The 26457-nt window shown below is 43.5% G+C and overlaps 1 protein-coding gene across 3 annotated transcripts in view; it reads right to left on the reverse strand.

Annotated features, from left to right (window-relative positions):
- The window catches only part of HECW1 (HECT, C2 and WW domain containing E3 ubiquitin protein ligase 1), a 460020-nt gene extending 436349 nt beyond the window's left edge, over nt 1-23671 (reverse strand). For 2 of the 3 annotated variants that reach the window (XM_047695808.1, XM_047695806.1), the window contains exon 1: nt 23519-23671. The gene's annotated coding sequence lies outside the window, so the exon portion shown is untranslated. Of the gene's footprint in view, nt 1-22084; nt 22133-23518 lie in introns of those variants that run through there. The other variant, XM_047695807.1, reaches the window with a different exon arrangement.
- Between the last annotated feature and the right edge of the window lie 2786 nt (nt 23672-26457).

Genomic DNA, 26457 nt, shown 5'->3' on the forward strand with positions numbered 1-26457 from the left:
AAAGGGAAGCCATAATAAAAATAACAACATTTGACAGAGATTTAAAAAAAATTAATGAAGAGATTATATATAAATTAAATAAAATAAAAAAGGAATTTCAAAATCCTAAATTTCAAGGATTAGAGATGAATAGGAAGAAAAAAATAGATAAAATCATTGAAAATATCAAATAAGGGGCGCCTGGGTGGCTCAGTTGTTAAGTGTCTGCCTTGCCTTCAGCTCAGGTCATGATCCCAGGGAAATGGGATCGAGCCCCACATCAGGCTTCCTGCTCAGGGGGAAGTGTGCTTCTCCCCCTCCCACTCCCCCCTGCTTGTGTTCCCTCTCTCGCTGTTTCTCTCTCTGTCAAATAAATAAATAAAATCTTAAAAAAAAAATCAAGTACAAATTTAACAACAAAGAGAGAAATAAGAACTTCAGATGCATTTAGTATTCAAACTGACTCATCACTAACTGCATTTTACAGATCAGAAAACAGGCATATTGGGGTGCCTGGTGGCTCAATGGGTTAAAGCCTCTGCCTTCGGCTCAGGTCATGATCACAGGGTCCTGGGATCAAGGCCGCATTGGGCTCTCTGCTCAGCAGGGAGCCTGTTCCCCCTCTCTCTCTGCCTGCCTCTCTGCCTCCTTGCAATCTGTCTGCCAAATAAATAAATAAAATCTTTTTAAAAAAAAAAGAAAGAAAGAAAAGAAAAAGAAAACAGACATAGACAGGGGTTAAACATCTTGCCTAAAGACACCTAGACAGGAGCTGGTGGAAAGAGCCAGCAAAATCCCATCCTCTGATTTCCAGGCCTGCCCCCTGGAGCACCACACTGTATTTCTTCTTCCAAAGATGAAACTGATGGGGTCCAGGGCAGGCCATCCCAGAAAATGCCGCTTTGGCATCTTGATTACTTTGAATTAACATTACTTGAGAAAACAGCTGATAGAAGAAGGACACTGACCATCCTCCATCCCCCTGAAAGGCAATAATACCATTTCCTATGGAAGGTACTCTCGCTGCCCCAGGAGTTAGAGAGACATTCTTAACCACCAGAGATAGGGAATTCAGGGCCAGGAAGGCTGTATAAACAGACTGCTTGCTTTTTTTCACTAATTAGTAGCAAAGTAAGTTTCTTTGTCTGGACGGTTCTTCAGAAATTTATTGTTTCTCTGTCTATAGCTATAAAAGCTGCCTTTGTTCACTTCTTTGTGTCTCATATTCTTATGGGGCTCTCATAGGTATGTAATTAAATTTATTTTTCTCCTCTTAATCTGTCCTCTGTTAATTTAATTATTAGACTAGCCAAGAGAACCTAAAGGGATGGGAGAAAATTTTCTATTCCCCAATAAAACCCTCAAAATTAATAATGAGAGAAAGCAATTAAGATAAAATTCAACCAAAGTTGAATTAAGGAAAGACTAGAAAGCTGAGAACAACAACAGCAAGTGGTGTGTTAAACTTCTAAATCAGAGAAAATTTAAAAAATAAAAAGGAGAAGAATTACCCAAAAAAAGGAAGCTATTTTCATAAAATAGAGGAGGAAAGAAAAAGAAAGCAAGTTAAAATGGCATATATGATATGAAAAATAACTTATTAAAGCAACGCCAAAATGCCAAGTGTTCTCAAAGAGTGAACGGGGCACTAATAAAGTAGAAAACGGAGTTCCCACAGCAGGCTCTCCCCCGTAGCACGAAGACCAACACTGGCATTTTCATTACACATAATGCTACAGAAGGGGTCTTTGAGCACTTTTAAGCCAGACTGGCAGAGAAACTCCAGCAAACCTCTGATTTTACCTTGATTATAGGGTTGACAACAGTCCGGGCTGTTTGACATGGTATTTCTCATAAGACACTACTTCTAAAATATATTCCTAAAGCAATTAAAGAGCCTTGCACCAGATGCTTCTGGGATGCCACTGGAATCCCCTCTGGGGTTGTGTCACTGGACCCCTCCAAGAGGCACAGTTCACATCAGAGCAGCGCAGTGTACAGCCCCACAACCTGTCCTGCTAGAGCTGTGTTGCAAACTACCATGCCAAAAGCCCTGAGAAGTCCTGCAACAAAGAAACCTGTCTCTCTTCGTCCAAGCTACCTTATTTGACCTTGAAAATCCCAAACTTTTTTTCCATGAGTAAGCTCTATTTTCATCCTAAAGCAGTTTTATGGGAAGCACTCTAGAAAATGTGGTCCTAACAATGGGTCCCTTGGTCTCAGATGGAGAGCGGGCTTGAATAAGGCATAACCACACCAATTTCAAAGCAAATGCTATAGACATGGTTAGGAAAAGGAAGCTTCCGTGGAGAGTGGTAAATGCATAATGCACACAAGTACATGTGCAGACAGAAAAGTCAGGCCTTTTATAATTAATTCAGGAGCAAGAAATGTGGGGGATAGGACACAACAAATGAACTCCACCAAGAAGACCCTGGAATTCTGCCTCCCGGAATAAAATCCACCTGGTGCTTCATGACTAATTTACTGGCAGTGCTAGAGGAGCCTGTGCTTTCGGAACCAAAACAAAATAAAAACCAGAAACAAAACAAAACAAAACTCATGTTTTCAGCAAAGAGATATTTAATCATCAGCAGAGATTAAGCCATTGACTCCATGTGCCAAGAAAGTAAAAAGCCTAAAATGAGACCTTCACCTGGCATTCCAACAGTCCATTTCAACATTCTCAGCTCCCTGGAGGAGGTCTCTTAGCGGCAGTGTGGTTGGGCTGGATTGCAAAACTGTGATCTATTCAGAGGGTAACTGAGTTATGCCAACCTGGCAGCACAATTTCAACTACAGAAAAGAATGACATCTTCTTACATTACCTCTCCAAGTCAGATGGTTATTAGTATTCCGACTTTTAAAGCTGGGGAAAAAGGTCTATTTATTGCTGTTCTTTAGGGAAATAGCATAAATAAGACCCTTAAATGAGTGATGTAAAAGAAGTTACATACAAATCCAGTGAAATTATTTCCAAATATAAAAAAATCCTATTCCATTTATAACGGGCAAAATTATTTTTTAAAAAAGTATGGGTAGAACAATCTGACAACTGGATTTGCGCTGGTTTGGGGGAAAGGGTAGACTCTAAATTGGCGATAAAGAATGCAGAAGGCATTCCAAGCAGAGAAATAAACAACATAGATAAGATTTTAAGAGCTGAGGATGAGCGCTGAATGGGTGTGTGAGATCTGCTAATGAGATGAGTATCCATCTTCAACAGCCAGTGAGAATCAATACTGGGCAAATGAATGTGGAATCCAGCTATGGGAGGTCTGTGAACCCGATACCGCACATCAAAGGAAGGAGACAAGGGTTCCTCCACAAAGTAGTCGCATGACTGCGCTTCTGTTCAAAGATGATGAAACTGGAATTGATATGCTTGTTGAGAGGAAGGGGAAAAGAGACTGGATGAAGGAGGTGAGCAGGAATGCTCTTCTGCTGATCAGACATGAAGTAATTAAATCTTGTGCGAGAGTGGCAGCAGTGAGAACGGAAAAGATGGAAGTAGACTTCTGGAACAACCTGAAAGGTATTTGGAAGGTAATACTTCTTGTGCCCAGCTGCTCGCCTCCTACATGTTAACTTTGCATTACTACAAGTCTTAAGGGCTAGGAGAACTACAATGTCATTACCATGAGAAGTCATAAATTTAGCTTTATATATATTAAACGTGACATAATAAAAGGATTTCTCAGATGAAATGCCTTGAAATGTCAGTGGGCTCAGACTCAGGTCTGGAAAATCCTGAGCTTGACTTGGCCACCACCCAAACAGGTGTGAGTCGACTTCCAATGATGGTCATGCTCCCAAAGCACAGACCTGGGGATCGATAATGCCGTTCGATATTTTCAGCTCCCTGGAAGAAGTCCCTCTTAGCTGCAGTGTGGATGGGCTGGACTGCAAACCTGTGATCTGTTCAGAGGGTAACTTGGCAGAAAGCAGGAGGCATGGCACACCCTTCAATTTCAGAAATGAAGCAAGAGCCACACCTTTCCAGAATATGCGCCTGACCCTTCCAGCACTCTGGAGGAAGAGCTTCCTCTGGTTATCTGTCTGTACAGAGATGAGAATGCCTCCCTGTGTTTCAACCCAGCTGAGGACTGGGCGTCAAGCAGGGGTCGACTGGAATCAGCCTCCCTTGGGAGTGGAGAGGAAGTGTCTCACAAGTTCATCCCTTTTTACTTTGATCCAGGAGCCAATTTCCATTCAGTGATCACAGAACCACATCCAACAATTGGGAAGCCAGATAAACCCCAGCAGATAAATGTCAAGGAGGCATTAAAATCTGACTGCATCTAGGTGTTTCACCTTGCCTCCAGTTAATCCTGGGACCCTCTGCTTCAGGCAGAACACACACAGAACCCAGGAGAACGGACAGGAGAATATGTGCCCCTGGAGAACATCAGCCTAGATGGTTATACCATCCAAAGGTGAACAAACTGAAAAGGAAAAAAATGTGTAATACACAGACAAGTGGGGATTCAGGGAAAAGCATACTTTGAGAGGTGGCACAGCATGTAGTAAAAGAGTCTAAACTGAATCTATTTTGCACTCCAAATAAATGTCAAAAATGCACAAAAGGCCTCGTGAACCCATACAACAGGTCAGGTAAAGAATAACTTGAGACCATTTCAGAAGACACTTAAATTCAGAGCTCAAAAGAGAGACTGCATGAAATGTAAGTTGAAATTAAAAAAAAAAAGATGTGGCTCAAATTGAGGACTAGATCAAGAAGAATTAAAAGGCAATAACAGAAATAAAGTCTGCTTTGGAGTGGAATTCAAATTAGAGATGTAGAAAAGCAATAAGAAGTTCCCTAAGAATACAAAAGAAAGGGTCAAAGGACAAAGCAACGTGTGAGAAGATGACAGCTGTAGACAGATAATTCACCTTTATGAAAAAGGCATTTGTTTGTTCAGAGAGCCATTTGGTTCAAAGACACCAATTGAAACAAAACAAGTCACTAATGGTGGCTTGGCAAGAGACAAGTTTGCTTTCTCTCCTGTGACAAGAAGTCCAGAGATGATATTTCTGGGATGGTAAGGCAGCCACTCTGCCAGGGACCTGGATTTATTTTTAGACCCTCTTCCACCAGCTTTAGTGTGTGGCTTTCTTCTCCAGCTCACAAGATGGCTGCTGGCACTCCAGCCACCATGACCACATTCCAGATTAAACATGGAGGAAGAGTAAGGGCAAATGTGGCATGCCAGATGAGTCAGCCCCCTTCAAAGAGCTTTCCCAGAAGTCCCACCCAGTGACTTAGACCTACATCTCACTGGGCTCACATATGTCAAATGCAAGGAAGATTGGGAATTGAGCTCTTAAACTGGGACCATTCCAAAATTAAGTCAGAGTTTGTGAGTCAGCTAAAAAGAGAATGGAGATACTGGTAGATAAGTAGCCTAACAAAACTCCTAATATAAATACAGTGACAAAGGAGCAGAGCCAATACACACAAATATAACAGGTGATGATTTTCTTGTGCTGTATATACAAATAAAAAAGAGTTTTGCCTGTTTCTAGTAAGGTCCAATACAAACAACAACAGCAACAAAAGCCTATGTACCTTGATATATTGGTAAAATGCTCTAATTCCACACAAATTTTCTACAAAGAATTTAAATTTAGGTTCTCCTCAGACTCCTCCATGATTCCCAAAGACAGGGGAACATAAAATAATATATCAAGAGTCTCGGGGAAACAGATAATAAACAAACGTGATAATCACAGTCAAAACACTACTTATAAAAGTAAGAGGAAAAAATCCTCATTACAGTGAAAGCATCAGAAAATAATCCCATAAAAACTAAATAAAATATAAAATTTTCACCCAAATCTATGAATGAGAAACTCATCACATTCATGTTTAAAAATAAATTTAGTCTTAAAATTTACGAATGGGAAACCTGTGCTAAAAAAGACCACAATCTGGGTAAATGTGAATCTGTTAGAGAGGTCTAGTAGCCAACTGCATTTTCCAAAGGCCGACACAGCAGCATGTTCTCTCCTACATGTGACAACGTATGGCTTGGTGTTGAGAAAATCCTGAATCCAAATCTGGGCTCAGCAGGAAAGGATGACTGGTGTAGAATTTCCATCACAAGATGGAAATAAATAAATTAGCTTTTTATCCAAGACAGCGTAAAGAGAAAAGCAAAAGAAACTCACAAAGAAGGTATTATTAAAAATAGGCGTATCTGTCTTTGGGGAGTATAACACAGGTGAGCAGAAAGGGACAACTTCTAGCTTCCATTTTATATTTTTTGAAAATTTTTTTGGTTTTGCTATGTTTCTATATTACTCTTGTAATTGAAGAAAGCTAGTGATTAATAAAACAAAATGTATGCAACAGAAAAAAAGAGACATCAATAACAACATTAGATATAAGAAAGTGACAAAGTAAACATCAGCTCTAGTTCTTGGGTTAAAAAGTAACAAATAAAATCCGAACAGATCTTATTTTGAAAAGGAAGGGAGGAACAGAGGGAGACAGGAAAAGAGGGACTGAGGGAAGGGAAAATATGAAATTAAAAAAAAGAAAAAGACCACTGGTTAGGGTGCAATTAAAATTTACAAAAAAAAAAAAAGTAATTTCAATTTAGGCAAATAGATAACTTTCTAGGAAAAAAAATTTATTTGTCTCAAGTAGAAGTAGAAACTCTAAATAGACCAATAACCATGAGATTAATGAGTTAATTTATCATGTTGCCTGAAAAAGGCATAAAGCTCAAGAAGATTTTCCAAATAAATCCTATCTGAATTCCAGGAAATAATATTCCTAACATCACATTCATTTTTGGGAGGACTAAAACAACAGTTTCCTAATACATTTTTGCAAATTTCAAATATATAGCATAATAAAAATGTAGAATAATCTCATTGCTTCATTTATACATAGAGTTATATATACATTTCTATATAGTTTATATTTAGCTTTAAATAAAGATATTATTACATGTATATATATAAAACTAAGCATACTGAATCAACACGGAATTTAAAAAAATAATAAAATACGTTCAGTTTGGGTGAATTTGAAGACAATACAAATAGTTAACTATTAGGAAATATAGTAACGCAATGGATCATTTCATTAGGTCAAAGGAGAAAATGCACTGGCTGACCTTTGTAAATTCCCCCAAATTCTGTGTTTACACCATGATTAAAACACATTCTAAATTAGGAATAGAAGAACACTAACTTCTTTTTTTAACTGAAATAAACAGCCTATACCATTTAATAGTGAAAAATGAAATCCAATTTAATTAAGGACAAGAATAAGATAAGAAGACTTCCTCTTACCATTTTTACTTAATACAGCTCTGGTTCTGGCCAATGTTATGAACACCTCCCACTCCAATGAAAGAGAAGGAAGGGAGGGAAGAGGGAGGAATGGATGGAAGGAGGGAGAGGGAAGAAAGGAGGAGGGAGAAAAGCAGGGCAGGAAATTACAAAGAAATATAAGCATTCAATTTCTTGTGCTAGAAAAGCATAAAAGGCTCCCACTGGCCAAAACTGGGTTAATTCGAGCATAAAAAAATGACTACAATTGATTGTATCACAAAGAGTAAATAAAAATTTATGAGAACCCAGTGATTCCTCTCTTCTCCAAAAAAGAAGAGAACAGAAAAAAGAGAAAGCTCTTTCTCATGGAAGAATGACAACTAATAAATGTGGAAGGAATTATATCATGGTAATGTCACCAATTTGCACTCCCCAATGTAACAATGGATCCAGGGAAAGATTTATTGGATGATCAAAGAATTAAGTGCAAGGTTATTGGGAAATAAGAATTTGTCCCTATTACTAACTGTGAAGACAAATTGTACCTTTTGATGGGGACCTCTAAAGATCACCACCTTAACCAATAGAGCATCATAAATAAAATTAGAAGACACATTATAACCACATCATATATGATAGAGTTAATATCTATGATATATAAAGACTGCATACAAGTTGGAAAGAGACCAAGACCTCGCCCAGGGAAGGTGTTGGCAAAACACGGGTACAGAGAATTTGCCAAATCAGAGCTTCACATCTCTTTGTCTTTTCATTGGCAAGTGGCAGAAGCAGCCCTGGATGGGGTTGTCTCTGCCTGCCTATCAAAAAACTAGCAAATTGGGCGCTTTACTATATAGCGGTATTTTTCCCAAATAGTGCCCCCAGGGACTCAGGCCCCCAGGCCATCTTTCTCTCCTCCTGCCATTCTTAGCCTGAAGTGGAAAGGGAAATATTGGTGGTAGCTGAGCCTGTCCTTTTTTATCCAGAAAACATCTTTCCCAGAAAGTCACCATCAGAGAAGTCACTTGGCCACAGTTCCCTGCAAAGTGTCAGCCTCCAGTATCCCTCTTTGGCTGATGAAAGGGCAAAAACAGAATGGCTAAATCATAGCAGTCAGCAGGGAGCACCCTTATGGAGCATTAGTGTGTGGTATACATTGTTACAACTTTTCCAAAAGCAATTTGTCAGCCTATTAGGAAACCACAGTGTAATTTCAGGATTGATCTGTTCTGCTTTGGGGAGTCGTTTCTAAGGAAGTGATGAGAAATTCAGTCAATGATTTGTATGCATTGATATTCATCAAAGCAGTATTTCTAAGATATACCCTCCCTCACTAAACAAATAAACAAAATAAGGTAAATTTAAGTGCAATGCCCAGTAACAGGTGAATGGCTGAAAAGGCACGGCTGGGGTCAGATAGGCTAGTGGTGTGAGCTGGTCAAGTCTCAGAAACACTTTCCACCTCAGGGTTCCCATCTGTAAAATGGAGTTAGTCATATTTCCTATATAAGTTTAGAAGGATTAAATAAAATTTTGTATGGAGGGCATACTGCAAAGTGCCACAATAAAAATAAGCATGATAGATAGATACATAGGGATGGAAAGGTATATAGATTATTATACAGTCAATTAAAATAACACATATAAACATCAAAAACTGTATGACAAGAGAATGCATTCGAGACACTATTAAATGCACATGCATGTGTATTTATGGTGTGATTTTGGTATTACAGATGCCCAGAGGAAACGCATTAAGATAACAATACGCGGCCATTGCATAACTGGTGGTTGTTATTTTATTCTTTATACCTGGTTTTATTCTCAAGCTATCTGATTGAATCAAGAATCAGGAAACCTTTTCTTAAAGGTTTCTTAATACTTAAATATTAGTAAATATTTTAGGTTTGCCAGCCTCAGGTTCTCTGCCTTCGCTACTCAGCTACCACCACAGCTGGAAAGCAGCCCTAGATCACATGCAAATTACGGGTGTGACCATGTTCCAACAAAACTACGAAAACTGGAGGCAGGCTCGCGCTAGTTTGCAGGCCCTTGCATAATGATATATACATGCTGTATTTTCAAAATAAAATCGGTAAAGTGGTAGAGCAAAAATAAAGAAAAGAGGAATTTTCCTAGTGGTGAAGAAGCCTTGCACAGTGCTTTACAGACAAGAGAAAACAGCAATTAGAGAGGAAGACGAAAAGCAATCCCTCAGTGGGAGAAGGAATCAAGCTGGTGGGGTTTTACTCAAAAAAGACGAAAGTGAGAACAAATTACACCATTGACCCCTGAACGACACACGTAACTGTGCGGGTCCATTTACACGTGGATTTTTTTCCCAGTAGATACAGTACCGTACTGTCAGTGTATTTTCTCTTATGATTTTCTTAATAATATTAAGAAATAATATAATAATAATAATTAATAATATTGCTTTTCTCTAGCCTACTTTATTGTAAGAATACAGCATGTAATGCATATAATATACAGAATTATATTCTGTATATTCGACCGTGTTCTTGGTAAGGCCTCTGGTCAACAGTAGGCTGTTAGTGCTTACGTTTTTTGAAGAGTCAAAAGTTATACTTGGATTTTCAACTGCATGTCGGATTGGCTCCCCTCACCCCCTACGCCATGCAAGGGTCAAATGCATAGGGTTTCACCCTGACAGTTTTGGCCCTTCTCCCATGGTGCACTGAGGCGGTAGGAAGCTCCCAGGTAGGAAGCCAAACCAGGTAGGACAGCCTTACAGCTCATCATGGAGAGCGTAATGGAAGGTACAGCACCCCAGGCCTCCACCCAGCCTCCCAGCAAAGGGCCCAGCGCCCCTGCTCAGTGGGACACTGGCACACGGATGCCTCACTGTTTTAAAGTAATTCTCAGTAACAGAAAATCCTTATTACTAATGAATCAAAATCTTCTGCCCACTCGTTCTCATTCTGGACTCAGAGCACGTCTCTCTGTCATATTTCCGGTTCCGGCTATTTGTAGCCATGCTCATGGTCCTTGCTTTCCATCCTAGAAATCCTCAAAGCACAGTTTCTCTAGAGCAAAAGTTGCAAATTAGAGGCTTACAGTTATGCCAGTCTGGCTCACTGAGTATTGCCATATTATTAAATTGAGTGAGTAGGGGGAAAAGAATCTTAAAAAACTAAAATTCTCTTAAATATTCAGTCTTGTGGTTTTCTTAGAAAAATCAGAACTAGCAACATGTTCGCACATGTCAGCAATTGGCTTGAAACTAAGTAGCCACCAGCACAGGCCCAGACTCACCATCCCCTGCCGGCAGCTTTCCTTCTCCCCCAACCCTGAAACCCATTATTTGCCTGGACTCCAAGGGATATACAAGCTTCCTGCCCAGACCTAAAGGGAGCTAGCAAATGGTGCTGCAAAGGGTCAAGCCAGGAGACCAGAGACAGCTTCTTATCCTAGGTCTCACAAATGCAGAGGCTGTCACCCTGAGAGATGGCTGTCTTACTGTGGGGACTGTGAGAGGGTTAAGTGGGACATGGCTTAGGTGCCTTCCCTAGCCAGCATTCTATGAATCTATAAACGGCTTAGCTAATTTTCAAACCTCACTGAGCTCATTGCCTGAAAAATACCGGAAGTCATGAGTTCCACCTGCTAATGGCACTTGGAAAAAATAGATTTGAAAAATAAAATATCTGGATCCCTCAAAAGCCATCTGCAAATTCATACCAAGATGTGCTAAATGGAAAAACAAAGCCATTCACTCTGCCTCTGAAATGAAATGTCAAAGGCAAGGGTTCTTACAATCATGAAAAAATTCCTGCCACGAAGTTTAATGTTTTGATAAAAATAGTGCATCGTTTACATGATTCAATTGAGACCAGTGAGCGCTTGAAACAGGGAGGGGTCAGGACCCCAGAATGACCTTCCTTTCCTTTTCTGGAAGTGTGACACTTCTGACACCTAATTCCTACCCTCCCCCATTACTCTCACAGCTTGGTTTAGATGTATTTTATTTCTCTTGCTATAACCCCTCAACTTTCTCTAAATAGCTGAAATGGTTCATTCAATACTTTCTCTAGAAGCTAAAAAATACCCTAGGTTAACACAATAAATGCCATTTAACCCAGAGCAGGATGCAGACCTCTGGAGAGGAGAATCTGACCATCCGTCCTCCTGCCTCCTTTCCCCACTCCCAGCAGTGGGAGGCCCCGCGTCCAGTGCAGTCTCCATCCCAGGCCTTGCCCACTTGCTAACAATGTGCACCAAACCCGGCCATTCACCTCGCCTGGTCCTGGAAGCCTATGGATCCTGAGCAGGTAGCCCATCTGAGCTACAGAATATCCCTTGACCCGGATGTTCACTGACGTCTCTATAAAATATTTAGATAAAAACTACCTCCTGCTCCCGAAGATTCTCTAGATCACTGGGGGAAAGTACCATTTGTGGCAAAGTTGTGAGTCATGAGGGAACAGGATTCTACAGCCCTGGGATCTCAAGCAATGGACCTGAAGGTCCAGATCAAGGACAGAAGCATTCGATTTGGTAAAATTAAGTTTAACTGAAGAACAACACAATGGTTTTCTAAGTCCCTGACAAGGGTGATGTTCTGTGTAATGACCAAACCGTGAGGATATTCTCAGAAGCAAGATGGTGAACTTGAAGGCCTCACCCTCAGCTCTGTGATGACAAGGACTCTGGCATATCCATTCACCAGGATAACCTAGGCCCCAGCCCAGTGTCTGGTATATAACAGACGCTCCATTAGCTGTGTGGAAATAAAACAGTCACCCCTGGGGGCCTAGTTCAGTCAGTGGAATGTATGACCGTAAATCTCAGGGTTGTGAGTTCGAGCTCCATGGTGGGTATAAAGATTAATTAAAAATTAAAAATCGTTTTTTTTTAAAAAGATTTTATTTATTTATTTGACAGAGAGAGATCACAAGCAGGCAGAGAGGCAGGCAGAGAGAGAGGAGGAAGCAGGCTCCCCGCTGAGCAGAGAGCCCGATGCGGGGCTCGATCCCAGGACCCTGAGATCATTACCTGAGCCGAAGGCAGCGGCTTAACCCACTGAGCCACCCAGGCGCCCCATAAAAATTAAAAATCTTTAAAAAAATTAAAAATCTTTTTAAAAATCACTCTTAAAAGATACAACTCTTTCAATTTGCTTTCTCAAATGAAATGTTTCTCCACTGCAGGGATTTTATTCTGCTGTATTTTTTTGCACACTTTTGCCCTAAACTCAAGTAGATTTTTGTCTAGAGGTAAAAATCCCGCACAAAAACAAATACTTGTCATATAATGGAAACTCAAGAAATGTCTTCTAGGTGAATAAAACAATTGAAAATTACTTGAAAATAATTAATTAGAACTTTACAAGTTTATATACAGTACTTATACATTTAATTATAATTATATTTCCATATTATCTGTACATAGATACGTGTGTATACATACACACAATGCATTTTTATTTTGGTTTGTGATCCAGTAGTCCCTAGGTCAAATTTTTCATTAGAAGCTTAAAGCCTCTTCAGTATATATATAGTGATATTTTTTCCTCTCTCCTGGGGAAAAAATCCGAAAATAGCAGTTAGTGACTTCCAACTATTTTCCCAAGGATGTCACACCAGGACCTGAATGTATGTTTCCCAGACAGATGCCTTTTACTTGCTTGCAACAAAAGGATGGAGAATGTTTGCAAAGTTCTTGTGAGAGATATTTCATCAAAAATTGTGCTAGCTTGCTACTCAAAGTTGTCATGAAGACAGAGAACAGCACTGCAATAAAATTCCCTGGTGAAATTTAACCAGATACTTTATTGTGAATTGTTTTTGAATCAGAGTGGATTTAAGAAACACTGACTATCTCATTCTTTCAAGTAGACACCAGGTTTATGCGAAGTCCCCAAACATGGCCCATCAGAGCCAAGGGGCCAGATCTGACAGGCATTTCCAAAAATGAATGGACCACACAAGCAGAATGGTAACATATAAATCTTGTTTCCTATTGCCTGGGGTCTGAGTCCTTTGACATTCTGCAATTTCTTCTCTATGGCTTCTTTCAGAAGATCTAAAAAGTCAGGTTTCTTCTGAAGAAGGAAGTCACTCAGACATTGGTAAGAAAGTAACACTGTGAACCTCCCTTTGGGGGTGCAGCACCTGGGTGGCTCTGTTGTTAAGCATCTGCCTTCAGCTCAGGTCATGAGCCTGGGGTTCTCGGATGGAGCCCCACATAGGGCTCACTGCTTGGCGGGAAGCCTGCTTCTCCCTCTCCCACTCCCCCTGCTTGTGTTCCCTCTCTCGCTGTGTCTCTCTCTGTCAAACAAATAAATACAATCTTAAAAAAAAAAAGTCCCTTTGGGAAAAGTTATCAGGCATTCTTCTGTTCATGCTGGGTAGGACAGCAGGGAGAAGACAGGTTCCATGTCTTATACTGCGTGATCTTGGGAAAGTCTCGCCTGTCCTCGGGCTTGCTCTTTTATATACAAGGATATTAAAAATTGAAGATATGGTCCAGCTATAAACTGCATTCAGCCTTTAAATAGTGAGTTCTGTTCCTGGGCGCTATTCTCGGCACTTAGGAAAATCGATGAAAAGAGCAGGATAGAAATTCTTGTCCCTGTGGAGTTCACCTCTTCCAAATTTCCACTTAGTGTTATGATATGCGTTTCATGGATGCATACATTGTGCAGAAAGCCATTCTAGAAGCAATGCAATACAGACCTTCTCAACTCAGATTGTTCCTCGGAGCACTCATTCATTTAACATTCAGAGACATATCTGCAATGGCAGATACCAGGACAAGTATTTTCAGGATACTAAGATAAACGTGACTTGGTCCTTAACCTTGGGGAGCCCATCATTTAGTAAGGAGGCTGAAATGCAGGAGAGTCAATAGTGAGCATACAGTGATCCCCATCACATGGGAAGTCAGTGCAGAGAGAATCCTATTGACTAGAAAACTCAGAACGTAAGAGTTAAGCTAGATCTTAAAAATGGGCAAATTTATAGAGAGTGAGGGGAACTGAGATTAGAACACAGTGTAAGGAAGAAGGTACATAATTACAGGAAAATGGAAAGCATGTTTGGAGAAATGAAAAGAAGGTCCAGTGGGCTGCGGGAGAGGTCAACGGGACATCCTGGGACATGGCTGGCTACCACCCACAGACTTGCAAGGCCAGCCTCTTTCTTGTGTAGACTGGGGGCTCCTGACGGTTTTGAACACAGGAACAACATACGAGATGAAAAAAAAATCAGTGTGGACCAGAGAGTTTTATCTAGTCCTAATAACAACAAATAACTTATTCAAATTTGAGGACAATGGAGTGACCAACGGCTACTTGCCCCCGGGGTGAGGAGGAAGCAAAGACAAGCTTTAACCGTGAGAGAATGCCAGCCTGGATTAGTAACACAGAGATTCAGTACCAACACAATACCCAGGCAGTACGGGGCACCTGGGTGGCTCAGTGGGTTAAAGCCTCTGCCTTCTGCTCAGGTCACGATCTCAGGGTCCTGGGATCGAGCCCCACATCAGGCTCTCTGCTCAGCGGGGAGCCTGCTTCCCCTCCTGCCTCTCTGCCTAATTATGATCTCTGTCTGTCAAATAAATAAATAAAATCTTAAAAAAAAATACCCAGGCAGCAATGAAGAGCCCAACCCCCTCCTTGTGGAGTGGGGGAAATCATTTATGGAAATCACTTATTGGAGGATCCAGAGACCTGAAAATACCATCCAAACTCTAACCCCACAGATTCCGAAAAGATTTTATTCTGTGAAGAGTGCGGCTACTCAACAGACAATGAGAAAATGCCCAACGTCACTCAGAAATACAAATCAAAACCACAAGGACACACCACTTCACATCAGTCAGAATGGCTAAAATCGACAAACCAGGAGACAACAGGTGTTGGAGAGGATGCAGAGAAAGGGGCACCCTCCTACACTGTTGGTGGGAATGCAAGCTGGTGCAGCCACTCTGGAAAACAGCATGGAGGTTCCTCAAAAATTTGAAAATAGAGCTACCCTACAACCCAGCAATCGCACTACTGGGTATTTACCCCAAAGATTCAGCTGTAGTGAACCAAAGGGGCACATGCACCCCAGTGTTTATAGCAGCAATGTCCACAATAGCCAAACTATGGAAAGAGCCCAGATGTCCATCGACAGATGAATTGATAAAGAAGATGTGATTCATATATACAATGGAATATTACTCAGCCATTAAAAAGGATGAAATCTTACCATTTGCAACAATGTCGATGGAACTGGAGGGTATTATGCTAAGTGAAATAAGTCAATCAGAGAAAGACAATTATCATATGATTTTGCTCACATTTGGAATTTCAGAAATAAAACATAGGGGAAGGGAGGGAAAAAATAAAATCAGACGAAATCAGAGAGGGAGACAAAGCATAAGAGACTCTTAATGCTAGGAAACAGACTGAGGGTTGCTGAAGGGGAAGTGAGTGGGGACACGGGGTAACTTGGTGATGGTCATTAAGGAGGGCACATGAGGTAATGAGACTGGGTGTTATATACAACTGAAAAATCACTGAACTCTGCCTCTGAAACTAATATGCAGCATATGTTAATTAACTGAATTTACATGAAATTCAATTAAATTAAAAAAAATAAAAGAGTGTGGCTACTATGTTCCAGGCACTGTTCCAGACACTGGGCAAATAAATAAGCCCCTGGTCTAAGGCGTTTACAAGTTAGAATGGGAGACAGACAATGGACGCATAAGGAAGCAAATACATCACAAATCGAGTGGTGCCAAGAAATGTGAAGAAAAAGAAAGCAGGGAGATGGAAGAGAAGTCTGTGTATACATGGGTGGTCAGGGAAAGCCTTTCTGAAGAAGTGATAGGTCATTAACTGAGGGTCAAGCTTGCACATACCTGGGAGAAGCCTCCCCTCCCCCCTCACACGCATCCCTTCTGGGTTAAGGGAACAGCACGGGAGACGAGAGTGTGAGTGGCTTGGTTTAGGAAGGTTAAGGAGGTTGGGGACATGGGCCTGGTACAACGGGAGTGGGAGCCCCAGTTATAAAGGGGCTGTTGGCCAAACAGGAAGTTTGGATTTCATTTTCAGAGGGCTGGAACCATCGAAGACTGTGGGCAAAGAAATAACAGAGATTTCTGATGTTCTGTGTTGTATTTATGCTGCATGCCAACACCTAAAATAATGCCTGACACACAGCAGACATTGAGTCAATATTTGGTGAACGAATGAATGATCATTTGGGCTGCCGTACAGAGAACAGATTGCAGATGGGCGGGCACGCAGGAGATTGGTTGGGCATCCGTGCAGAAGCTGAGAGATCATGGTGGCTGAGATAAGTCTGATTATGCTGGCCAGAGGTGATGATAAGAAAGGATAGCCATTTGCAAAAAGCCGGATTAGAAGAGAGACAGAAGTCAGGGGATCAAAGGCATTCGGCCTGAGCAACAGAAGAATGGAGGTGTCCCTTTACACAGATGGAGAGCTCCGAAGGGAAGACAGCTTTGAGGCGTGAAAATTGGGGTTTGTGTTTTGCACAGACAAATTTTAGATTGCACGGCATTCAGGGAGATGCCAGTGGTGGCATTCTAAGGTGAGCCGGGACCACTGAGATAGACTTGATGATCATCGGCATGAAAGCTGTATTGAGACCAAAGGCAGAAATACAGGTAAGAAGAGACATGAGAGCCAAGCCCTAGAGAATTCTATCACATAGGGATAAAAAAGTTGGGGACCATCAAGAGAGCCTAACAAAGAGATCCAGGGACACAGTCGGAAGCCAGGAGAATCTGGTGTCCTAGAAGCAAAGGGCTCAGGACAGAGAAAGCGGACCCCAGGGTGTGATCAGCGGCACTCAGATGGGAGCTGGCCTGGTACTGGATAAGCAGACACCGCCAGTGACCATCATGGGGACAGCGGGAAGGAAGGGTGGGGACCAGAGCTTGAATGGGTGCTCTGGGAGGTTGACGGAGAGATGAAGCAGGAGCACACAGGGTGCTTCCAATGAACCCACAGTATTCTGGTCTCAGGCTACATGGCTGGCTGGTATTTGTTTTATTTTCTTCATAATTCGCAGATATGTTAAACATCATGTTAGCGTCAATTAAACATTACACAATAAAATACGTTTTCACAGGCTCACACAGGGGGACTAAAGAAAGCAAGCATGGACAACTTTGTCCAGGTGTGTTCTGTAAGAGGGAACAGAACGCTGACCAGCCGGGAGGGGTGTGGAGTCCGGAGAGGCATCCAAAATGTCCCCTATCACAGCACGTTTCTGTGTCAACTGTTTGTTCCCATCAGCCCCTTTACACGCCAGTCCTTTGCCTTGTCAGGGACAGGGGTGACCCTCAAAACTACTTCTTTCTCAACTTCAGAAAGCTCATTTCCACAAAAATTACTTAGGCACAAAATAGAGAGGATGATTTTGTTAACTGAGTAGTCTTACATTTTGATGGTAAAAGGAATTAAGAATAACAACACAGAAAGAGAACTCCTTTTAAGAGTAAAAACCTATCGATCACATCCTGTGGTTTTCTGGCTGGTCAGTGTGTTGCAGGAGGGACCGTGATGGACGGCTGCGGTGGCTGTGGACAGCAAGCAAGCGAGGTCTAATGTGTCCAACCCTAGTCTCCCCTTAACCTGAACCTCTGAATTGCAGGACTGAGACTTCTGTTTCTCAAACTGTCATGACTTAAACCCCGAAAGCAAAAGCAGGGAACATGTGTGCAAGTTAAATGAGTGTCAGTTTAAGGACAAAGTGATTAAATCACAATCGCTGGCCATGGATGTGAATTCTGTTCTTCTTTTTTTCCCTTCCACACACATGATATTTCCCTGACATCTGTTCAATCCAAATAGATCTAGAAAGTGTGAAAGGGAAAATCTGCTCCACTAAATATATAAAAGGGACCCCGAGTGAAGTCTCCATGATGGCATTCGTCATTATGGGCACAGATGGCGTCCTTTTCCAGCACCCCCCACCCCAACAACACCAGCTGAAGTTCCATACACTGAATTCTCCCCAAAATACTGCAAGGCAACAGATACTGGGTAACCCCAGAATAGTCTGTCTGTACACTACATCCTTATTTATCAATCGTCTGTGTACATCAAGCTTTGGGCCAACAAATCAGGAAGAGCGTGGGTTCTCAACTAATAATGTGAACAGGGCACATCTCCTGGTTGTTATGGGGAATCCAGATGTCGTTGTCTAGTGACCAGGGGGCTTAGTGGTCTTGGTGATACCTTGCCCATAAGCAGTGACATTATTGTCATCATGCACGGACTGCTTATCATTTTCTCTACAGTGCCCAGGTCACAGAACATGACAACCACTTACCGATAAATACCCATACACCCAAATATTATGGTATGGGACATATAAATCACCAACATACTGCTTTATTTCCTAAAGTGTTGAAGGAGACTTTAGGACAAATGCCCAGTGATTAGAAAGTCCATGTTGATGTCCAACAAAATCATCAGACGAGCTAGTCTGCTTCTAAACCTCATTGTTATCTTAACTTGAGAAGCAACAGTTATGAAGAAAATAGAGGGGTGCCTGGGTGGCTCAGTGGGTTAAGCCTCTGCCTTTGGCTGGGGTCATGATCCCAGAGTCCTAGGATCGAGCACCTTATGGGGCTCTCTGCTCAGCATGGGGGCCTGCTTCCCTTTCTCTCTCTGCCTGCCTCTCTGCCTACTTGTGGTCTCTGTCTGTCAAATAAATAAATAAAATCTTTTTAAAAAAGTCTAAGAAGATAGAAAGTGTTGAGACAGATGGAAGATTATGAGGCACCCGCTTGCATCCAGTGGGACCGGGTAAGGGTGAGTGGGTGGAGCTACCAGTCCCAAATGTGTTATGGCTGAGGCAGGAGGTCAGCCCAACTCAAGAAGGGGCAGAAACACAAAACAGTAAGTAAATAAGTAAATAAATAAGAGCAAAGTGAGGGACCAGAAGGCAATGGGAACATTGTTAGATGAATTTCTGACCACCACGGTTACTCAGCTGTGAAACACACTCCATGATGAGAATAAAAACATTTTACTCTAGGTCCTTGAAACTTGACTATCAAACCATAAACTAGCAGACATTTTATACAAAAGTTGGGGATCATCCACTTTCCTCCTCACTGGGAACAGAAATGCCACAGATTTTTCCTTTCATATAGTAAATCTAATTTTACAAATAAGAAAGAACTGTGATAGTTACTTATGGACAATATGGTTAACAGAGATAACCCAGAGGTTAGCACACATAGCCTTAAGTATTTCTTGTAGATATACTGCAAAGTTAGGTTTACAAATAACTGTGAATATTAATATAATTATAATTAATACTAATCTTTGTCTCCCTCTAATTCAATTGAGTAAATCCACAAAAACCATCCCAGAATCACAGCGTTAGACATGACCTTTTGGATTACCTGGTTCAACTCCTTACTTTTAAAGAAGAGGAAATCAAACCTCAGAGAGGGAAAGTGACTTGAAAAAAGCCACGTGGAACATTCCACACTGTTTTCTCTAAAAGTCCATGAGTGTCAAACATGCTTAGGGCTGCCTTATAGGAAGGCATGTGGATTTGAAGTTCCTGGTTTCCTAATAGTAACCCGTCCTGCTTTTCAGGATGGAAAGGTAAAGAGGTCACCAGATGGAAGCAAGGGGTCTGTCTGTAAGTCACACCTGTTGGCGTAGAAATCTCTGGTGGCCCAGCAATGATGGTTGTCTCTGGTCTAGCTGCTGGCTCATTTCAGAGGTTACAATGTGATTCCAACAGAACAACTCTCCGCCAGGGGCATTCCCTAGATAAGTCCATCATCGGAGCAAGCTGTGGGTGTGGAACCAGTCTTAGAGAGGAAAAAGTGGCAGAGTGGGGCTCACCCTCACCGTCTAATTGTGGGCTGGAGTTCAGGGGCTGAATAAGTTCCCTTTTAAGGCCACAGTAAGACAGAACCAAGCAGCTATCAGATCAATTTTATCAAAAGATAACCCAGGTTTTTCAAGTAAGAAAGAACCCAAGCAGGCAGTCTTGCAATCTCTGTGATTTCTCCCTGAGAGCCGGGGGAGCCTTTCTCTGGGGCAGCATGAGGGAAGGCACGGATTTGAGTCCTGGCTCACCTGTTCCCTCAGAGGCTTACATAACCCCTCCGATCGACCCATCTGACTCATGAAGGGAAGAATTCCCACCTACCTCCTGCCTAAAAGAGTAGAGGGCATTGTTATGACCTGAAAGCACTCAACCAACATTCCTGAGAACATGCCCCGTCCCAGGCGAAGTGCAATGTCCCAGAGAGATGAGAGATGAATGGAACAATGTCCTTGTCCTCAAAGTGCTCCCAGCACATTCAAGGGGGCTGTGGTCCTTTCACACCTCCTGTAACTGCAGTATGATAAGAGCTGCCTCAGAGGTACGAAGGAGAAGGCTATGGAAACAGGAGAGGGGGTACTTCATGGCGCCTGGCAGGTATCCTTAGTCCCGGATGTTATTATAATTGTAACTTTAAAACAAATGAGCACAGTACAGTGGAAAATCGAGTAGTTAAGCATAAATCGATGACCAAATACCTCAACCTCTCCCAAACTGTAGAAATTACTACAAGCACATGAAAATGCTTTGCTTGCCTTAGCATAATGGTTGCCTCATTTCTATAATGAGCATCAGTGCTAGCAAGTTTGGTGAACAGTATCAAATTCTGTCAGGGAAAGTAAGTCAGACGCTATTACCAATTGCCAATGAAACAGCCACTTAGAGTCTTTCATTAAAAACAAAAAAAACCAATCATTGGAAATAAGCTATATTGTCCATTACTTACAAAAGATGAGACTGTAATAAAGAACTAATCCACAAACAAGGAGAAAATCGGTTACCCAGTATTCTTCTAGGTAGCCCAGACCCTACCAAATCTTTTGCTCTAGGGAATAAAAGCAAACAAATTTGACCTGTTTGAGTCATTGGCTAATTTCATCTAGAAGAAAATGCAGATACCAGAGTTAAAACAAACTGCAAGGTGTTAAAACAAACCATAAATTCTATAATCTGTCCCTTTGTTGTTTGCATAATTTGGGCTATAATTATTGGCCTTGATAAACTTGGTAACTTTTCTTAGTCCTCTACCATTATCACACAATGCTAGAACTGGAAGGAGCCCCAGAAATCAGCCAGTCCAACTTCCTCACTTCACTGATAAGGAGGGGAGATGGCAGAGGCTTGTCCTCCCATAATCACATCTGTCCTTTTAGTCCTCCCTGCATTGATAATCATATCTGATGCAGGCATCACAGAGACTAAAGCTTAAATGATCTTTTAAAAACACCCTTCTTTAAAAGCCAGAAGTGCTAAGGGAAGCAAATGACGGTACAGACACAAGTCACAGGCGCTGCAGTCTTTCTGTACTGATCCATTAATAGGCTGTGCCAGCTCAGAATGTGGTCTCCCAACCAAGTCGATAATGTCACAATCTAAACAAACTTGGGCAATTTGCCTTCATGAAATAACTACCTGAGACAAAATGAACTGTCATTCCACAAAGCTGCTAACCTGCCCTAGACTGGGACTCCAGAATTAGTCAGAACATGGTTTATTAAATGAAACACTCTAAAGTTCGATTTGCCTGTGGGTCTAGGAACTAAAATAGTGCTACCCCCCTTTTTTTTTTCCCCAATGCCACATTCCAGAGGAGGCGGCAAACAGAGGGAAGGGGCAGCAGGGAATTCTGCCACGCTCTTTTGCTCCAAGCACGCACACACATTCATACACACAGGGTAGGCATTTGGACTCTAATCCCTTCTTAGTGGAAAACACACATTTTCAAAATGAATCCCCGATCTAGAACGAATTACCGTAATAGCCACAGCCGGCGCGAGTCCGCTGATGAGAAATGCAGATCTGGCCACCTGCTTTGAGACGCCTTGGACCGCGACACTGCCTGGGTCTTTTAAGTCTGGCCTTTTCAGGTAGGGCATCTGCCCTCCTAAATCGCGTTTAAATCCCAGGAAAAGAGAGAAGATGCCTCCCTTAGTCTTTGAACTAGGCTGCTCGTCCTGTTTCCATTTCTGCTGAACACAGCCTTGTTATCTTTTCAAAGAGAAAAAAAAAATAAAAACAAGGGGAGAATTGCACCACTGCAGATCCCAAGAGAAGTAAGCACAAAACTATAACAACGTCAAATATCTTCAGCAACTAGGAAAATCCCCACATGCTATCTGGTGTCAGCTCAATGCAGACAGGGGCCGCTCTGTGCCCGGAACCACAGGAAGCCGGGCATCTCCGCAGCCTGTGTCCCTGCCAGCTCCCCCCACGCGCTCAAATTGGGCAGGGAAGTTATGGTCTCTGTGTGCAAGACAGAGAGACAGACCACGCACCCACACTCCGCAAATCTGCCAAGTGGCCGAGACGTCAAAACGGCAGAGCGATCACAAGGCACTGGCGGAGCGGGGGATGGAGGGGCCACATTGTTCGAGCCCTCGGATTTTGCTGCATTGCCACGGCCCGGGAATGTAGGGGTAGAAGGAAGCGCACCTCCAGCTAAAAATGGACCGGGCGCATTTTTCCCAGTGGCTCCCTCCCCGCCTGCGTGCGGGTCGCAATACGGTAGGCGACGAAACGGGCTGCTCCCGCTAAAACTCAGGTGGCAGGCCCGACTGAGCGGTGCAGCCGGCCGGGGACAGGGAGGCGCTGGAGCAGCACCCACACCGCGCATCCTCGAAGCCTGCCACCACCCAGGGGAGCACGGCCCCGACCTGCCCCGCGCCCCATGAGAGAGCACTGGCAAGCTCGCGCGGGGCTGGGGACTCGCTCCGCTAACCACGGCATTGCATGGGACACAATTGTCTACGAGGGAACCCGAGGCAAAGCCCAAATTCGGAGCCTTGGTTCGCAAGGGGTGGGTGTGGGCTAGGAAGGGGGATTACGTAGGTCTCTCCGCCCCGTCCCCTGACACCTCCTTGCCGCTGGGAGGGCGCCGGGGGCCGGGGGAGGCGCCACCAACCCGCTTGGGGGCTTCTTTGTTTCTCTCCGTGCCCCGCAGGAGGGCCCGGTGTGCCTGCCGTACCCGAGCCGGGGTCGGCCCCCGGGATGCCTGCCCAGCCCGGGCGGCGGCACGTCCCACGCTGACAATTGAACCTCGCGGGAGAAGCGAGAGGGTGGGGAGGAGGGTGGATCCCGGGCCCTGGGGAGGGAGGGCGCTGCCGGGGCCTCGGGAGCGGCGGGGAAGCCGCCCAGAGAAGGGCGGGGGAAGGGGCGGCAGGCAGAGTCCCCGCAAGGCGCTCGCTTACCTTGGCAGCCCCGGCCTGGGCACAGATCATGCTCCAGTCAGCGCGCAGGTTAGAGCCGGGGGGCGCACGTGCCCTGCATGGCGCGCCGGGCACCTGCCGGGGTACCGGGGCGCCCACCCGCTCTCGCAGCGCTCCGTGGGCTCTCGGCGAGCGGCAGCCGCCGCCAGGGCCACGGCGAGAGGCGCGCGCCGCTCGGTAGTGTACGCGCGAGGACTGGGCCGGCTCGGTCAGAGACGCACCGTGTTCGGGCAGCCACAACGGCGCCTGATGCGCGGTAACGCAGCACACTTCATCGCTTTATCCTCCCGCCCGCATCCCCTCCCTCCCTGCCTGCTCCTCTGTGGGTACCAGACTTCCCGAACCAACCACAAGCTGGGCTTGCTCTCATTAGCGCTGCCCCGCCCTGCAGCCTCCGCGCACCGCCCCCCCTCCCCCGCCCCCGCCGTAAATATATATTGATTCTTGTTACCGCCGGCCCCATCCTTCCTACACCCAGCAGGCATACTGGGCATATCCAGCACCGGCCCCGGCCCACTGGCCCTGTGTCGGAGCAAATAATATGTCCAGAAAGGATCTGGTAGAGACACCCTAGCAGGTACCGGATGACAAGTGTTCTTGGCCTCTGTCTTACACACTTTCCCCACCTACCCTATACACAGTTACGAACACTCACACATGTCTGGGCACCATCCTGTGTCTGCACCGCAAAAACACAAAACAAACATTGTAATTACAAATGCAAAGGGTGAAAATACTACCCCCCCACCCCTCCACACCGTCCCCCCAATCTATTGTTGGACAAGACTAGCTTTCAGACAGGGTTTCATACTAAACTGCACGCAGTATCAGGATGCTAGAACTGGAAGGAAGCAAAGAATAAATCCCTCCTTGTACAGCCAACCAATATGCATAGAGAACTGAAATGTTAGACGCTGTTGGCTGCTGGCTGCTCCGTGTATGTAAATCTATGTGCGTTTGGTCGGGATCTGGTCTGATGTATTCACACAAGATGCAGTGGTTTTGAGCACGTGCTCTCCATCATCTGTAATTCCATGAACTGCATTCTTCAGAATGCTTATTTATTTATTCCGATTCTCCTGCCCAGCATCTCCTGAGACATTTTACACACCAGGAGAAATCTTTCCCACACCCCAAGCTCAATCTTCCTCTAGAATAAACAAAGGGTGGCCCTGACTCCCCAACTCCTCACTCCTCTTTGAAGTCAGTGCACAGACTTCTCTAGACCAAGTCTTCTCCCCCAACCCTGTAAAATGGGATGTTTCTCAGTGACTCTCCCTTCACTGGCCCAAGTCTTGACTTCTCTCTCACAACCAGAAGTTTCCAGAAGTGGAAGACTTGGAAAACCACAGTGAAGGAAATTCTTTACTTCAGTTAATTGTCAAGAGGTTCACCTCTTTATTTTCAGGGTAACAGCATCAACCTGGCTCAGAGACTCTTTTCTGTTCTCTCTGTCATGGAGATAACTGGACAAATCAACATCTTTCGTAAGGGTTTTGAAGCAACAATCCTGAAAGTGTGCTTTATTTTCCTCTGGGGAGTTTCCTTTTTTATACTGAAGGCAAAAGATAAGAAAGCAGAAGTACACCAACTCTCTCCTTTTGGCACATGGAGTAAATTCTTAATGAAGCTGCTTCTCCACGTTGGAGGCAACGGCAGCACACACACTCACACACTTGTTGTCTTCTCCACACTCACATCATCATGTGAGTCATGCAGCTTGGGTAACAGCATCTTGTTTCCCAGAGAAGAAAACCAAGGTGACATGGGTTCTCCAGTGGCTTTAAGGTCTCATGGCCAGCAGAAGACTCAAGTCTAGAATTAACTGACTTTGGCTTCCTGAACCTTAAAGCGAGGCATATTGGGTGGAGAAATAAAAAGATTTTGTCAACAATTTTAAAGCCATCTATTTGTGAATCACATTTATGAAGCTTCTAATATACTCCAAACAGTGTTATAAGTACCATAAAATCAAGTTCCAGTCCTAGTGCCCCCAAAAGCACTAACCTTACATAAGAGGGCTAAGACGATGAGGCATATGCAAACACTGGGTGTTATCATGATAATGATGTCACCTTGTGTTTCCAACTTTTGTAACTCAGGGAGGGACTGGCACATATGCTCATCTCAGGCCACATGCAGATAAAGACAGACAAACAACATCCTTTGTTAGCAGCACCTACAGTGCTGAGAAAGCTGGTGACTTGAACCAACCAATGGATCACACTTAGGAACAGACCTCCAACATAATGGCAGAAGAGGAAGTCTTTTTTGTTTTGTTTTGTTTTGGACTTTATTTATTTATTTGTCAAAAAAGGGAGAGAGAACAAGCAGGGGAAGCCGCAGGCAGAGAAAGAACCAGGCTCTCCGATGAGCAGGGAGCCTGATACAGGACTCTATCCCAGGTCCCTGTGATCATGACCTGAGCTAAAGGTAGCCAGTTAACTGCCTGAGCCACCCAGGAGACTCAGAAGTCAACGTCTTATAGTGAAGTACCAAGCAGCTGAAACTGTGTTCATGGTGTCATGTCTGACATTGTCTCCATAAGACCAATGTACCCATGACACAAAATTATCATTCGAGGACACCTAAGGCTAAGGATAGTAATTCAGGCCAGGGTGTCCAATTTTGGTCAGCTCAACAAGCTACCTAGAGAAACCAGGCCTTCCTCTTATGAAGGAAGAAGGATTTTAATTAGCAAACGACTAGGGATTGACAGACTATCTTGGCAGCTATGAGAAACTTAAGGGGGTTTGGGATCAAGGTGGGTCAAACAGAGACAGAGGTTACATGAAGGAGCATAGAACTTTTCTTATATGAATTTATCTACTCATTCAACTATATTTTTAATGTGCTAATTTCTGGGGATATAACCTTGAAGAAGACAAAGTCTGACTTCATGGAGATCATAGTTAAGAGTA

Source organism: Lutra lutra, chromosome 11 (genome assembly GCF_902655055.1).
Source record: "Lutra lutra chromosome 11, mLutLut1.2, whole genome shotgun sequence".
In the NCBI taxonomy this organism is placed as follows: Eukaryota; Metazoa; Chordata; class Mammalia; order Carnivora; family Mustelidae; genus Lutra; species Lutra lutra.